The 17,109-nt window shown below is 41.1% G+C and overlaps 1 long non-coding RNA gene across 1 annotated transcript in view; it reads left to right on the top strand.

Moving 5' to 3' along the window:
• LOC111827432 overlaps nt 1–17,109 on the top strand; it is a 42,207-nt gene that overhangs the window by 9,029 nt on the left and 16,069 nt on the right. The window contains exon 2 of the long non-coding RNA XR_002831010.1: nt 7,569–7,681. This is a non-coding gene — a long non-coding RNA (uncharacterized LOC111827432). The remainder of the gene's footprint in view (nt 1–7,568; nt 7,682–17,109) is intronic.

The following is a 17,109-nucleotide window of genomic DNA, read 5'->3' as shown; positions in this document are numbered from 1 at the left end:
CATTTGCAGTACAGTTTGAGTGTGTTTTGCTTCCTTGTCTTCTAATTCACTGATTCGGTCCTCCGCTTCTCCCAGTCTACTGTTGATACTTTCAATGGTGTTTTTTATTGCAGCTATGTCGCTCTTCATTTCTTCTTGGGACTTACTTAAGTTGTTGATTTTTTCACCTGTTTCTTCTAGCTTCTTGCATACGAAGTTGAGTTTTTCATCTGTTTCTTCTTGCTTCTTGAACATCCGGTGCATGTACTCTAGGAACCTTATTCTGAATTCTTTTTCCGTCATGTTGCATATCTCTGTCTCACTTAGCTGCTTTTCTGGCGAGTCCTCCTTTTCTTTCCTTTGGGGGTTTCTTTGTCTACCCATGTTTGATCTCACTGACATGACTAGTTGTTGAATCGTTCAGTGGCTGGACCCTGGGTGGCAGTGGCTGCTCCCTGGGTGGCAGTGGCTCCTCGGTCTGTGGTTGCTCCTTGGGCGGTTGTGGTAGCAGCGGCTCCTCTGTTGATAGCAGGGCCTCTGATGGGTGCTGTTCACAGTTGTGGTGGCTCTTCTGGCTGGTGGAGGGAGGCTTCAGACGCAGCAACTGTTCCCCAGGCAGAGCGTGTGGTGATCAGGAGGCCGCTGTTGCTTGAATCTTCGAGGCAAGTCCAACCTTTCCGTGGAGGGGTGCAGGTCTCCCCTTGGCTCTTGCAGTCGCGCTGTTTGCGAATCGCTGCCTCCGGGTCAGTAGCCGCCGGGCTAGTAGCCGATCTCTGGATGCCGGTGAACGCTGCCTGAGATGGCGCGGTCCCGCCGCTGCGCTGGCGCCCAGAGGGAGGTTTCAGCCTCAATCTCCAACCATCCGCATTTTTTAGGAGTTTTCTGTCTTTTCTGGGTGCAGACTGTCTCTCAGCTGAACCTCCCCAGCTTGAACGGGCTGATTGTTACCCGTTTCAGCTGCTCGCCCCCATCTGGTCCGGGACAAAGCTCCAACACGTCCGTCTAAGCCTCCGCCATTTTCTCTCTCTATTTTTTCTTATTAATACACATTTTTATGCATTTAGACACGATCATGGTTACAACTAATTACAGCTCACCAAATTATTTTCATTCATTAATTTTTCTGCCTATGCTGATTTGCCAAAAACAAATTTCAAATGAAGGACTTATTGTACTCATTGAAATTGATGAAAATTAGAAGAGGAATAAAGGAAGACAAGGACCATGGGTATTCCCCACATAGAACATGTTGACATATTTCAATAGAAAATGGCAGATATTTCTAAGGCAGATTAGGCACAAAATGTACTTTAGGAACACTTGCAATTTTTTGCTATAGTACCTTTTCTGCAGATCTGGAATTTTTTGACGAATGTTTGAATTTAAAGTAAATTTCAGCTCAAATAGACTTTAAAAGGACATTAGTTTTCTTTCATTTCTGGTAGAGTCAAAGGTAAAGTGGGCGTCAGGTATCATGAACGGCAGCTCGATGGATCACTGAAAATTCAGGCTCTTTCTGTAGCTCTGCTCTGCAGTTCTTGATACTAAGACTAGTTCTCCTCAGGGGAGCAAGATGGTTCTTTGTGACAACTGGAGCTTTATGCTCCCTGTTCACGTTTAGCAGGAGAAATAGAGAGTATAAGCCTTTTCCTCCAATTTGATTATACCGACTTACGCCATGGGCTCATTCTGGAACCCATATCAGTTTCCTGGGCACTGCTATGCTCAAGATTGGCTTAGGCTAATCAGGATTTTCCCAGTGTTGAGGATAGGGTGAATGCCTGAATAAAACAAGACTTCTGATAAGAAAGAAGGAATAGTTGGATAGATAATCAGCAGTAACTACTTAACATCCATTAACCTGTAATTACTTAACATCCATTTTAATAAAAATCAGTAAACACTATTCATTTGAAGTTCTTAGAGGACCAAAAATTTGGTGTGAAGAATTCTTACAATAATAAAAAGCTCTACCTTAATAGGAAAAAAATGTAGTGAAGCAACCTCAGAAACACAGTTATTCAAATCAAATTCAAAGATCTTAAATCACAGAAATGTGGTAGTTTAATTTTCTACCCAAGCTAAAGGAATATTTATGAGACTGGTAAAATGTGGTATGTTGTGGACTGTTGGAATCTGAACAAGTTGTCTTACTTGATTTTCACTTCTTGATATGTTTTTCTTCCCATTTCCACCTACCCCTTTTCTTTAAATTCCTATTAGTTTTTCTCTTTGCAATATAATGGCACATTAATAACATAGCAAGCCTCATTTTCTAGTTTTCTATAATGATATTAGCAGAGATCCTTTGAGGTGATTGATGTTAAGAGAGAGTCCAAGGACAATGATGTGTTTGAAAGAGCGGGTCTTATGTTCATGATAGTGCTGTAGGCAAGATATTACATCATGTTGGTAATTATGCAGTGCAGACAAAAATGTTTATTATTTTGATAGATATTAACTTAGGGCTCAGATTGTAACTTTAATTAAAAATTCATAGACGATCATCTATTCTGGAAGCTAAATAATACTACCTTATATCAATTGTATATATAAGACAAGCAAGACATTTTCTATTTTGTTCCAAGTACTCTATTTTTAGTAAACGACTATTTCATTTATCTTCCTAAAAGCCTTAATTCAATTCAACACAAGCAGAATACAATACTTTTTATAGTTTTTCTTCTAAATCACTCTTCTGGTAGATTCCTATTAAGCTAAGTTCAAAAGGGCAGTGAGTTATTAAATTGCTACATCCTTTATTCATAATTTGCATGAAATCATTGGGGAAGGGAAAGGAATAGAAGTATGACCTTATTTAGTTTGAAAACTACTGGTATTTGACAGCTGGCAAAGCTTACACTGGAGCAGAAAACTATGCACTTTGGCACAATTTGTACTTATTTTCAGAGCTGCAGTGTAGTCCTGAATAGAATATACTCAATTCACAGAAATAATAACTACACAACTCCAGCTATGGTCTACTCTCTTTTTGACAGTATGTTGACACTCTTGACTCTCATCTCTTCAATCACTTCTGATGTAATATTCTCTTTGGATTTCCTTCTTACCACTCTGTGCTCCTCTTCATTCCCCATTCACTGACTCATTTTTGTTCTTTCACACCTTACTAGTAAATGAAATAATCACCTAAGCTTTTCTTCTACTCATCTTTCCTGTCTTCTTTCCCTCAACTTTCTCTTTCCTCAGTCTCTCTTCCTCTTCTCAGCCTGTTCTCTGTATCTATGAGTCCGTTTCTATTTTGTTTGTTTTGTTCATTAGATTCCACATGTAAGTGAAATTATGGTATTCATTTTTCTCTGACTGGCTTATTTCACTTAGCATAATGCTCTTCAGGTCCGTCCATGATGTTGCAAAAGGTAAGATTATCTTCTTTTGTAAAGCTGAGTAGCATTCCATTGTGTAAATGTACCACCACTCTATTATTCACTCATCTACTGATGGGCACTTGGGTTGTTTCCATATCTTGACTATCTATATATATAAAAGGCTAAGCGACCATTATGACTGGATGATCAGACAACTGGACGACCGGCTGGTAGCTATGATGTGCACTGACCACCAGGGGGAAGACGCTCAACGCAGGAGCTGCCCCCTGGTGGTCAGCCAACCTCCCATGGCCAGCCAATCTCCCACGGTCCCTTCCCCCCAGCCGGCCGGGGGGTCAGTGCGCTCCCACAGCCAACCCCCCACAGCTGGCCAACCTCCTGTAATCCCTCCCCACGGCCGGCCACCCTGATTGGCCCCGATTGCCGGCCAGGCCAAGGCACCCCACCCGTGCATGGATTCGTGCCCTGGGCCTCTAGTTGTATATAATGCTGCAATGAACATAGGTGTGGATATATTCTTTCAAATTAGTGTTTTGGATTTCTTCAGATATATTTCTAGAAGTGGAATCACTGGATCATAAGGCAGTTCCATTTTTAATTTTTTAAGGAAACTCCATACTCTTTTTCACAAAGGCTGCACCAATCTGCATTCCCACAAACTGTGCATGAGGGTGCCCTTCTTTTCACATCCTTGTTCACACTTGTTTGTTAATGCATTGATGATAGCCATTCTGACAGGTGTGAGGTGATATGTCATTGTGGTTTTAATTTGCATTTCTTTTATGATTAGAGATGTTGAGCAACTCCTCATATGTCTATTGGCCATCTGTATGTCCTCTTTGGAGAAGGGTCTATTCAGATCCTTTGGGCATTTTTTATATTTACTTGCTTTTTGGTATTGAGATTTATAAATTCTTTATAAATTTTGGATATTAACCACTTACCATATGTATCATTGGCAAATATGTTCTCCCATTAAGTAGGTTGTCTTTTTTTTCTATTTATTTCTATTTTATTACTAGAGGCCTGGTGCACGAAATTCGTGCATGGGAGGGGGGATCCCCTCAGCTCAGCCTGCATCCTCCTCACAATCCTGGACCGCTGGCTCCTAATCACTCACATGCCTGCCTGCCTGGTTGCCCTAACTGCCCCCCCCCCGCCAGCCTAATCATTCTGGCCTGGTCGCCCCCAACTGCCCCACTCTGCCAGCCTGGTAGCCCCTAACTCCACCCTCCCCACCCCGCCCTGCCGCCGGCCTGGTTACCCCACACAGCCTGCTGTTCAGTCATTTGGTCGTCCCTCAGCCACCCCAGTCTCCTAAGCTGGGCACTCTAGGTACACCCCTTTGTGGGCTGTGAGCACAGTCTTGCTGTAGTTGAGACTTGATTGCTATTGGTGTCACTGGGAGGACTTGACCTCTAGGCCAATTGGCTGTGAGGACCAGCTGCCACTATAGTGGGAGAGCTACTGTGCAGTAGACACCCCTATGGAGCAGGACTTGCTTCAGTGGGGCTTTGGTGCTCACTGAGTCTGCCCTTGAGTGTGTCACTTATGGATGTGTAGAGTTGTAATCTGGTATGGTCTGATACTGACCACTGAGTACACTGGCTCTTGGGTCTCCAGGGAGGTGCAAAGTCAGCCACTGCCTGGGGTCACCCAGCAGGAGCTACAGAGATATCTGCAGATTCTTACTCTTTGTATCGGGTTTGGAAGTGCCCAGATGAGGCCCAGCTGTGAAGCAAGGCAGGCTGGCACTGGTGTGGGATCTTAGGCCTTTTATTGATAGGTTTGGAGCTCTCTGACCCAGCTGCAGTTTGTTTGCGAGAATTTTAGCCTGAGCAAGGACAGGTCATTCATATGCAAAAGCTGCTGCAAGCAGCATGGGTGGGGTTGTAAATTGGATGGGGCCAGGTCTCAGGGAATCACCAGGGTGGAGCAAACTGAAATGGCTTCCAATCAGCCCTGAGACTGGGGAGCTCCCAGCATAGGAACAATGATCCCTGCCAGCACCTCCTTCTGGGAGAAAGCCACCCCTGACTGAGTTCCTGCCCCAGTGCCAGACAATTCTGTTCCTCCTCGTATGTGTCTGTGTTTCCAAGAGCCTCACGTTGGTGTTGAAGCTTAGAGGAAGCGGGACCTTGTAAGTTCAGTTTGTGTGCCGGCCTTTTAAAAGGAACAGCCAGGTCTCCAGCAGCCTCTGTGTCACTGAGCCCCAATCTGCACTGTTTTTTACAGCCTATAGTTCTTACTTCCCATAAGGATTTATTTTCCCAGCTCTGGGACCCTGGGCTGGGCATCTGGTGTGGGGCTGGGACCCCTTGCTCCTTTGGGCGGCCTCCCCAAAGACGATCTCCCTCCCAATTAAAGAAGCTGCACAGGTGGGTGCTGGACCAGCCCGTTCTGGGCCTTCGCACTTCCTACCAGTCTCAGTGTGCTTTCTTCTTTACTTTTCTAATTGTAGGACTTCCATTCAGCCAACTTTCCAGCAGTTCTGGATGACGGTTTTTCTATATTTCAGTTGTAATTTTGATGTGGTTGTGGGAGGCAGTGAGTACAGGCACTTGCCTATACCGCCATCTTTGTCTCTCTCCAGTGGGTTGTCTTTTTATATTGTTGATGGTTTCCAAAAATTATTTAGTTTGATTTAGTCCCATTTGTATATTTTTTCTTTTGTTTCTCTTGCCTGAGGACTTATGTCAGAAAAAATATTGCTATGAGAAATATCTGAGATTTTACTGCCTATGTTTTCTTCTAGGATTTTTATTCTTGTATTATTATTTAATTATTCTATTATTTTATAGACAGACAATTATAAACCTATTTTTACCTTACCCCGAATATCCTGCTTTTTCTTGAGAGAAATATAATTTATCAGAAGACCCAAACATCCTTTTGTTTAGTGATTCTCAGCTTTAATGTAAATTAGAATCACATGGAAAATTTCTTTTAAAATTCAGAATCCTGGCTTTACACTTTAGAGTCTGGCTTTGTAGGTCTGTCTGTAGTGGAGCCCAGGAATCTGTATTTTGAAAAAAACAGTGTAGGTAATTTTATGCAGAAATCGGAGGACCACATTATAAAAACGTTTTTGACTTTTTCTCCTTTGAAAGTTGTGTCAATTTTTTTGAACCCCTAAACATTTTCTTTCTTTTTAAAAAATCCTCACCCGAGGATATTTTCCCATTGATTTTTAGAAAGAGTGGAAGAGAGAGGGAAAGACAAAGAGAAATATCAATGTGAGAGAAACACATCGATTGTTTGCCTCCTGCACTAGCCCCAATCAGGGCCCGGGCTGGGGAGGAGCCTGCAACAAAGGTACGTGCCCAATTGAACCCGGGACCCTTTGGTCTGTAGGCTGACACTCTATCCACTGAGCCAAACCGGCTATGGCTGAATCCCTAAACATTTTCAATGGTCTCTGAAACATTATTGTTATTTTTCATATTAGGCAGCCTCTAACTGAACAGGATCTTGGGAAAAAAATTAAGGGTAAGATAAATGAAAGAGTTAAAATATATTTAGGGAAGCAGGCATTCTTTGGAGGGTGAGTGAAGATAGACTGAATTCCGAGAATATTAAGCCAAGTTTTACCTAAGACCTTTCCTAAACTCATTTCCCCGTGTAGACTTGTGAGCACACGCAGTAAATAGAAGGGCTGCACAACATGGAATATTGGAAGAGGAATCTGGCAGGGAAGTGTGCCCTGTCTCCAGCACTCCCAAGGGGAGATCAAGCAGAATACCTACCTGGCCTCAAAGACTCATTTCTCAGGTTTCCAGAAAGGAGGAGGGGACTCATTAACATCCTGATGAGGACTCTCCTACCCCAAGGATATGCACATTCAATTCCCTTCCTGTAACTTCTCCAGGTGCCTTCAGATCTATGGTTTGGCTTCTTGAAGTGAAGTTTCCAGGGCTCAAAGCAGTGACCTCAACCTGGAGAGGCCTTTGAGATCAAATGTCCACCTCTCATCACATTAATAAAATTAGGAGCGAGCAGTGTTTGTACCTTTTCGAGGAACTAAAAATTGGATTTCCAGTATTTTGGGTTGCCTGGTCAGCCTAACTCTAGAACAATTAGAGATTTACTATGAAATAATTACTAAAATGAGGAGTTGATCCACTTAACTATTTATAGGACTTAACTTCCACACAAAGAATTAAGAGTCTATAAGTTGTTTAGCTCACTGGAAAGTAGGAAGTAGTCATAATTTAATATGTTCTCCTGTGATTTCTTCAGTTATTAGCTCACCCAATCCAGAAGAATGGAGAAATATAAGCAGGGAGAAATTCTTGTGGCTGAGACTTGAGACTGGCCAGATGTTTACCAAATGAATTTCCACCAGTTCCTGGGTATGTATTTCCCAGCTTTCTTTGCAGTGGGCATGTGCTTGACTTTGCAATAGTGGAAACGGAGGTGAGTGTTACATACAATTTCAAGGCTTGGCTCATGAGATCTTCTCCTATGCAGTCCTTCGTGCTCTTGTCCAATCTTTCACTCGCATCCCATTACTAGCTTAATGCAGAGAAGGATGGATCCTTGGAAGATGGCACTACCTTAAGATGACAGGAGACTGCATCCCTAAATGATTGCATGAAGCTGAGTCCCTTGCTGACCTCATTTGATTGTGGTAAGAGAGCAGTAAACTCTGAATGTGTTTGTCCACTGAGATTTTGGGGTTGTTATAGCATTTAGTGCTTCTTAATACATCTCCTAAAGTTGTCTTGTTCACTAATATGTCAGAGGACCTGACTTTTTCAACGTTATATTTCCTATGAGCCTCCAGATGAGGTTCTGAATCCCAGGTATACCCATTTCTGGAGTTCAGAAAATCTGGGCACATTTGGCTAACTGATGTGGCAGGCACACCAGTGGTCTATTTGCAGTAGACTCGATTGAATCTTCTGGAAGAGAATTTGTCCTCAGGGACAGAGATCCAGGAAGATAAGCTTGGCATGATAACAAAGCAGTGGTTGTGTGAGGAAAGTGGTTGCTCTGAATATGGCTTACTGTTTGTTTTCGGATTCATCCCTGGTCTAGTTCCAGCTGCCTAGGTCATAGAAAGTGAGAGAGAGAGAGAGAAAGAGAGAGAGAGAGGCTCAGTAATGAAAATGGAAGAAGTTGTGTAAGCTACATTTCTTTGCTTCATGTGTGTATAAAAACCACAATATTTATTTTTCTAAATGAAATAAATTCCTCTCAGTTTCTATTCATCAAGCTCTGCAGGATATTTAAGCTTGATTATATTTTGGTGGTTGTCCACAGCAACCAAAGGGCTTTTCCAATCAGGAAGATTGGGGTGAAAACCCACTGGTCTTCAGTCCATCATTGTCTCTTCTGAGATGCTCATTGCTTAAGGCCACCTCTTCCTTTAGTAAGTGGGTAGCTCTGTGCTCTGGGTAGGGAGACTTCTGAGTAGTCAGGTCTCAAGTCTTTATCTTGCCCTTCCTCAGAGGTCCTGCTGCCCTTGAGCATGGGTGGGAGGGGGCACAATGCCATTTCTTGGGGAAGCTGTCACCACTGACTTCTTTCTAACTCAGGGAAGCCACCTCGGGATTGGGGCACACCTACTCTTCAGTTCAAAGCATCACCTTCTATTCCTCTTTCTGATTTACCCTATATTTGTGGATCTGAAATAAGAGAAATTGTGTATTCTCCTGGAGTTATGGTAGAAGGGAGGTTAGACTTTAAAGATAAAAATGCTGGCATCTTCTATCTGAGGTGAAAATGGGGGCAGGGGAAGGTTTTTATTTTTTTGTAAGTGTACATCACCAAAACCCCCCACAAAATGCTAAAAGCAAAAAGAGACAAACAAAAAGAAAGCAAAAGAAAGACAATAACAAACAAGTTTTTCTTAATAGTATAAACAAGTTAGTTTTTCTTTTTAAATAATACATTCCATTACAACTTTTTTTCACTAAAATGTCAGATATTTGGAGGTAGAATATAAATCCTTTAGGATCCACTTGAGAGTATGAAAGAAATGGAGCTATGTTCTCCCCCAGGCTGTGTCTAAAGCAGGGTTTTCAGAGATAAATGAATTACATTTAGAGTGAAAATGTATCCATTGGATGGTGGCAGATTCCACTTTAGCCCCCTTTCAATTGTTTCCAGGGTCTATGTGTTGATTCAACCCTTTCTCAAACTCAATGAATCATCTTATAGACATCTCAAAGAATATTTCCTAAAATACTTAGAAATAGTCATGTGCTTGTCTACACTGTGAGCTCTGGCAGCTTTTACTCTCGTTGCCCTGGGACCCCTGAGACCACTGTGTGAATGAGCTCAAGCTGTTGAACGGGAGGCCACATGGAAGAAAATTAAGGAATGATGGAAAACAGCTTCTGACCATCATGTGAGGGAGGTCATTCTAGATCCTCTAGCTGCCAGTCAACTTGCTACCTGAACCCCAGAGACATGAGAGCCAAGTAAAATCAGCTGATCTGGCAAAATAGTCATTTGTTTTCAACTTCTACATTTTGGGATGATTTGTTATGCAGCACAAACTAACTGATACACCATTAAAATCATGAAGATAGAAAATCTGTATAGACCTATAACTATTAAGGAGGTTGAATCAGTAATCAAATAAATCCCAACAAAGAAAGACTCAAGCTTCACTGATGAGTTCTATTCAAATATTTAAAGAAGAATTAACACTAATTCTTCTCAAACACTTTAAAAAAAATTGAAGAGGAGGGACCACTTCCATACTCACTTTATGAGGCTAGAATTTCCCTGATACCAAAGCCAGAAAAAGACACTACAAAAAAGAAAATTATAGGCCAATATCTCTTGCAAAAATCCTCAACCAAATTCTAGCAACCTTAATTCAACAATCTAATGAAAAGGCTCATACTCTATTGACCAAGTGGGATTTTTCCTTGGTATGCAAAAATGCATCAACATATGTGAACCAATAAATGTGATAAACCACATTAACAGGACATAGAAACACACACATACACACACACACACACACACACACACACACACACACACAGCATTTGCCAAAAAATAAAATGAAACAAACTGGACATTTCCTTTCCTTTGCTTAAAACCCTAAAATGTTTTCCACCACTGCTGTAAATAAGACCTTAAAGATTTGGTCCCTTCTGACCCCCTAGGCTTATCTCTGATCAATGTCTACTTTATAGTTTCCCCCTAGAAATGTGGAAACTGTTTAATTCCCTGTGTGCACCATGCTCATCCTTCTGTCCCTTTGCTCTCCCTCCACCTCCTTTTCACATAGGTACCTTCTACTTAACCTTCCAATCACAGATCAGATTCTGCCTCCTCCAGAAAGCCTGGTGGGTTGGATGCTTCTCTCTATGCTCTCCTGTTCAAATCCCTATCACTGCACTTAAGACTTTCTTTTAAAATATTTATGTTCGTATTCTCTAGGTAGACTGAGGGCAGGTTTGTAACTCAATCTTCTTGTATTACTGCTACCTAGCAGGTTGCCTGCCTATTGAATAAACACATATTCCACATTTCAGGAATGTAAAAATGAATAAAACACAGCAGAAAATAGTACTTAAAATTTGCAGTTACCTTTTTCCTTGTGGAGATCAACAATACACATCTAATCATTTCTATGTCTCTGAATTCTATTTCTCTCCTACCCAAGGAGTTGCCTTTTAATTGATATGGACATGATTAATGTAAACCAAATTAGAAGCAAAAATAGAGAATTTCCCCCCAGGAACCACAATTGCATATAATAATGTTTACATTAAAATGCTAAAAAATGAAAGACTTGGGGGTGAAACTGGAGTCTTTCTTTTTCATAATTCTAAACTCACAATTGATGAGCTCACATAGCTTGGCTTCCCAAATTCTACAATCAGTTTGAAAGTTCACTGCTACCCACCCAGCAGAGAGGCTTGTCAGTTTTCAGTGTTCTTTTGAGCTGTGAATGCAAGTTTTGACTGAAAGTCTTTGCTAACCTCTAGCAGAAGAGAGAGGCATCTGTGTGGCAGGAGAGGTGGTCTGTGGAAGCCAAATGAAAACTATTAAATCGATGATGATGATTTTCTTCCATATTTTTCTTTCTTTCTGGTGAGAGCTGAGACGGGTAGGTGCCTCTATTCTATTAATGACAAAATTGCATATTAAAAAATGATCTTTTAATCCCTTTGATTCATTGTGTCTCAGAAATCACACAAATGATAACCTGTGAGCACATCAATAGGAATGAAGGTGGGAGAGAAGACAGAGTCCAATAACAACAAGAGAAATGAAAATCTCTCAAAACCACCATCCTAATATCATAAAACAATGAGTAAGATAAACACACAACACACGTACTCACTTTGCTCAGAAAATTGTGCCAAGGCTGAGTCAGTGGATCTACAGAAAAAGATATGAATATTCTGCTTGGAAATCCTTCTGAAAACAAAGAGAGGAAGTGACTGAGCAGGAGATTTGCACGTGAGATACTCTGTCATTGAGTCCAAGCCCAGAAATTTGGGCTGAACTACCTGGAGATGCCACCGACTTCCATTTTAGAAATCATTGAATAATTATTATGCCATATTTCTTTTTAAAGAAATATATACATTTTTATTGATTTCAGAGAGGAAGGGAGAGGAAGAGATAAACACATCAATGAGAGAGAATCAGTGATTGGCTGCCTCCTGCATGCCCCCTACTGGGGATTGAGCCTGCAACCCTGGCATGTGCCCTGACTGGGAATTGAACTGTTACTTCCTGGTTTACAAGTTGACACTCAACCACTGAGCCACACTGGCCGGGCATATTATACCATATTACTGAAGTTTGTTTAGGATTTCAAGTTTATCTGTGGGCTTCTGACATATGGCTTCTAAGCAGTTATCCCAAGAGTGATAATGCTGGTTACAAGTGATGCTGTACTAGGGACTTGGGTAAAAGAGACAGTCACACTGTTTGTCTTGCTTATAAATGGGACAGTTCCTTTTTGGATAGAGCACAGATAATTGAATAAAACGATGATGCCAAGATGAGATTGGGCAGCAGGATCATATATTATCATTCAAATGACATTGTCTTCTCCATTGAAATATAGATTTAGCTCAGGAGAAAAATGTGCTTCTTTTTTGATTTTTTTCGGAGTCTCTCTGAACTTGGGCAGGTCATACTTGCCAAATTACAGCAGTGGGCGTAAGGGGGTATGGGTTGAGAAGGTGGCGACTGGCCTTTTGCAGTCAGGCAGCCCTGCTCCAAGAAGTGAATGTTATGAAATAGAAGCAAAAGCAAGATCATAATTTGGTGGCCTGAAGGACAGCCAAGTTCCAGGGTATTACATAGAAAGTGTCATGATGTTTGTTTCTGTCCAGCCCTCCATTTTCAGTTCAGACACCAATCAGAAAATTGCCAGTTCTGCAACAGGGAACAAAGTAGAACCTCTGCCCTGTGCAGAGGAACACGGGATGAGTTATGTGTGGAAAGCTGTCCACATGTGGCCTTGTGGCTAAAGAATCATATCTGGCATCAAGCAGGCACAGCAAGAAGTCCTTGGAAAAAGTGCTAAAATAATAAACAATGAGCCATTGTTAGTGGAATATTTTGGAAACAGAGTTTCCATTTAATGAGGATAATTAGTATATCAGAAATAAAAAGAAAAGAATAATGGAGTTCCTTAGTGAAAGAAATATAAGCAGGGTAGACAAGCGTGGAACAAGAACAGCGTGGATGAGTCTCCACTAGTTTCTTCGGTGGAACTAGCCCTTTAGTAAAGAAATGTAACATGGTGGTCTAGCTGTGCTGTCCTGTCCATTATGGTAGCCAGTAGACACACATGTGGCTATTTAAATTTATTTAAAATTAATTAAAACTAGATAATATAAAGAATTCTGTTCCTCAGGCACATTCATCACATCTCGAGGACCCAGTTGCCACATGTGCCCAGTGGCTACAGAATTGAAAAGCACAGACAGACCATTTCCATTGTGGTGGAAAGTTCTACTGGAGGGCATTGGAAGAGCATCATTCTGGGAGCCTAGAAGAGCATCATTCTGGGAGCCTAGGATTGAATCCCGAGTGTGCAGCTTGGCAATGGCGTGCCTCTGTTTCTTCATCCGTCTCCTAGAGTTGTCAGGAGAACGAAATAAATGAGTTTGGTGTTTATTAATAAATTGTGTAGAGCTATTCCTGGCACAGAGTAGGTACAGTAGCAAGAGTTTTTAAATGAATGGAAGTCTATTACCTATATTCTATAGTTTGCATATATTTATGTTTGTGTTAACTCTTAGTAAAAATGATGGCTAACCTTAATTCACATTTACTCCTTGTGGGCTAAGTGCTGTACCTGCTTTGTGTGGTTTGAATGCCAATAAGATCTCAGAAGGAAGAATCTATTATTATTATTTAATAGACGGGAACACTGAGCCCAAAGGTCACTCAGCTGAGAGATGATTTTGAACTTGATTGACTCTGAACTGCCACAGCATTTTCCAGTGTGATGAGCTACTAGACTGCAAAGTCTATGCTATGTTTCTTCTGGCTTTAACTCTGAGTTAAAAAATGTTTCAAAAATAACTTATGTGATAATAACAGCTAACTATCACACAGTAGTTACTATGTGCCACTCACTGATCTAGGAACATGTAGTAAATTCATTTAATTATCACAATCATTCTGTGAGGTAGGTACCATCATCACCCCATATGGCTGAGTAAATGGAGGTTCAGAGAGGTTCACTATTGCCTATGTTCACATGGCTAGTAAGTCCCACAATTAGCCCTTTGGGATTCAAATTCTATTTTTTAATGTCTTTTTTCATAACCACATGCTTACTGCATAGGGGTTTAGTATAGAGTACAAGAGTATAAAGATATTTGGCCTATAGGACACTGCCTAACCAGTACCGAGTAGGTACTGGTGCTCAAAAGGGACAAAGCCAAGTGGCTTCACTTAATAGCTACCGAACTACTTAAATGGGCTATTTCAGTCCTGCATGCTGTGCGCGCATATCCTGACTCGCCCTTTCCTTGGGGAAAATCGGGAGAAAAGTACATACATGGAAATGTGCTATTAGCTGCTGCGCCAAAGTGGCAAGCCCTGGGGACCTCAGCCTCTCAGGGGAGGCTCAGTCTCTGCCGGTAAATGTGCCAGCGTTTCTCAGGCTCAGACACACAGGATCCCCCTGCACACGTCCCAGCTTCCCTCCGCATCAGCAGGATCCCTGTGAGAAAAGGAAAAGTGATGGGTTTGGAAGTCAGATGTAAGCAAAGACCGACTCTGCTTGCAGTTCTTAAAATAATTTTCAATGCAATAAAGCACCCTGAGTCAGAGGATATGACATCCTCATTTGCATGATTCAGAAGGCAGTGACGCCACTGGCAATCCGCGAGGAGGGGTTCCCAATCGAGGAAACACTGAACAATTGAACGGGTACTGGAGTTGGCAGGGAATGAACTCAGATAATTGAAGCTGGTTCCATGGGCCCCAGCACAGGAACTGGTGGCTATCAGGACTCACAGTGGGTGATTCCTGTCACCTTCCCTAGGTTTTCCCGGAGTGGGGGTTGACAGTTATGTGAGAGGGACAGAAGTTGCTGGGCTTCTTACCCAGAGATGACAGTTTAGTGCAAACATCACTTGCTGTGGAAAGGCTCAGAGAACCTCCATATTCTGTTAGAATGGGAATGTGTAACTTGGTAGCCATGTAGAGGGAAGAAAATCTTTAGGGCAACTCCTGGGAAGTTTATGAACATGGTTGTTTTATGTCCTGGGAGAACACAGCCCACAGATTCCATCATATTCTCAACGGGGTCTCTGGCCTCTAAAAGATTAGAACCTTGTTCCTGATAATGACCCGGGTAAGAGATCACAACAAAACCTTTATTGCATGTTATAGTAAAGTAGAATTTTAAAAGCTGGACCACTAATTCAGTAGCAGGATCCTTTGCAAACTGTGTCTTCATCCCTCAATGTAATGCAATAGACACCAGCCTCTCTCTCCCTGCATGTGGGTTCAGACTTGCCTTCCATCAGGACACCTTGATAGCAATACCGGTCCTCATAATCCCATTCAGTGCATGAGCATATCACAATTAGAGTTTGATTTCTGGTGTTAGAGTAATGTGGATTGCCCCCCCCCCCAAATGGGTCAAATCAAATGTCAATCATGGTAGGGGCCATACGATGGAAGGAAATGAGACTCTGACTAAAATTTACTTTTGTGATGTATTGACAGTTGAAATAAACCACCTGCAGCAAGAGAAAATCTGTTAAAACTGATTCTACTTTTCTTCCTCATCCCACTGTCAAACTCTACTACTGCCTTTCCTATGATGATTCATCAACAAGATATTTATTGCCAATAAATTACTGATTTTGGCTTTGTGTTAGCTACTGTCACTGACTAAACCCAAACGGTACAGCAAGAAATGGGGGGAGAGAGAAGATGGCATCCTAGTGAAGTTCTCTATAAATATAATTTCCTTTCCTCTAAGCCAAAGATAGAAGGGCAAATAGTTCAATTTCTATGTCACTGTAGAGACAGAAAAAGAGAATTGGTCATGTTGATGTCAATACCAGAAAGTGAAAATGCATTCTGCTACTGTTCATCTAAAACTTCTTTCTGCTAAACAGAAACTAGTCCAGAGAATAGTTGAAAAAACTAAAAACAACAACAACAAAACAGCAAAACCATTACTGAAAATAATTGGTTAATAAACTCTTCTGCTTAAAAGAAGTTATTTAATTTTTAATAAGATTTAAAAATTAGATTAGAATGTAAGAATATCCAGTTTCAACTATGATTTTGCTGCCACACCAAAATTCTTCTTTTTGCTATTCACCAAAAATGTCATATAGCATAATAAAAATCTCATTTGGAGCCTCCCTACTCAGACTGCTGATTAGAAATCAGATACTTGGGCTCCACCCCAGACATACTGGACCAGAATCTGCATTTTAACCACTCTCAGAGGATTTTTTATGCACGTTCAAGTTTGAGAAGCCCTGGTTTAGGATAATATTTCCTAATCTTAAATAATCATCTTAATCTTAAGTATGGAGCTCTTAAGAAATGTTGTAGAGATTCTATTAGTGAGTCTTTATTCAATTCACTCTCTGGTTGACCAAACTTCCTCTTAGCTTCAGTGAAGCATCCTGACTGATGACTACAGCAAGCTTGCTCTCGGCTTCTAGCCCAGTCTCTAGTATTCCAAAGCATTTCTGCACATGCCACTTGAGGTATATACTTACCAAGTCTGTGTGTTTGTTCCTTAGTCTGCTAATGATACAGTGCAAATAGCTTAAACTAATAAAATATGGGCGTGAAGAGAGTGATACTCTTTATTGTTGTATGTGAACAAGGAAACTATGGCTGGAAAAACTAAAAGTCTAAGAGCTCGTGCTCAGGTTTTTTACAAATGTCTTTAAGTCCTTGCTCTATTTCAAAGAAATAAAACCAGAAATTGTATACCTGCCTTGTGGGTGTGAAATATGTAAGAAAGATGGCATTATTATTCAAGCAGCATATATATATATATACATATATATATATATGTATATATATATAATTCTTTACATAAAAAGTGTGGCAAATGGATGTATTTATATGTTTTAGTTTCATACAAACTGTTATACCAAAATATGCATATGCCATATATATTTTTCTGATTTCTTGTTTTTTGCCATTTTTGTGTTGCGCGAATAGAATGCCAGTTATAATTTGGTCAGCTAAGAGGGATTTTACTACACATATTCCTGGATCCCATCCCAGACCACTGAATTAGGGTGGGGCTCAGAATATGTATTTTTAAAAAGATCTGGCAAACAGGTTTGGA

This window comes from Myotis lucifugus, unplaced genomic scaffold, assembly GCF_000147115.1.
Source record: "Myotis lucifugus unplaced genomic scaffold, Myoluc2.0 scaffold_163, whole genome shotgun sequence".
Taxonomy (NCBI): domain Eukaryota; kingdom Metazoa; phylum Chordata; class Mammalia; order Chiroptera; family Vespertilionidae; genus Myotis; species Myotis lucifugus.
The sequence above is the reverse complement of the archived record's forward strand: the minus strand, read 5'-3'. Positions and strand labels throughout refer to the sequence as shown.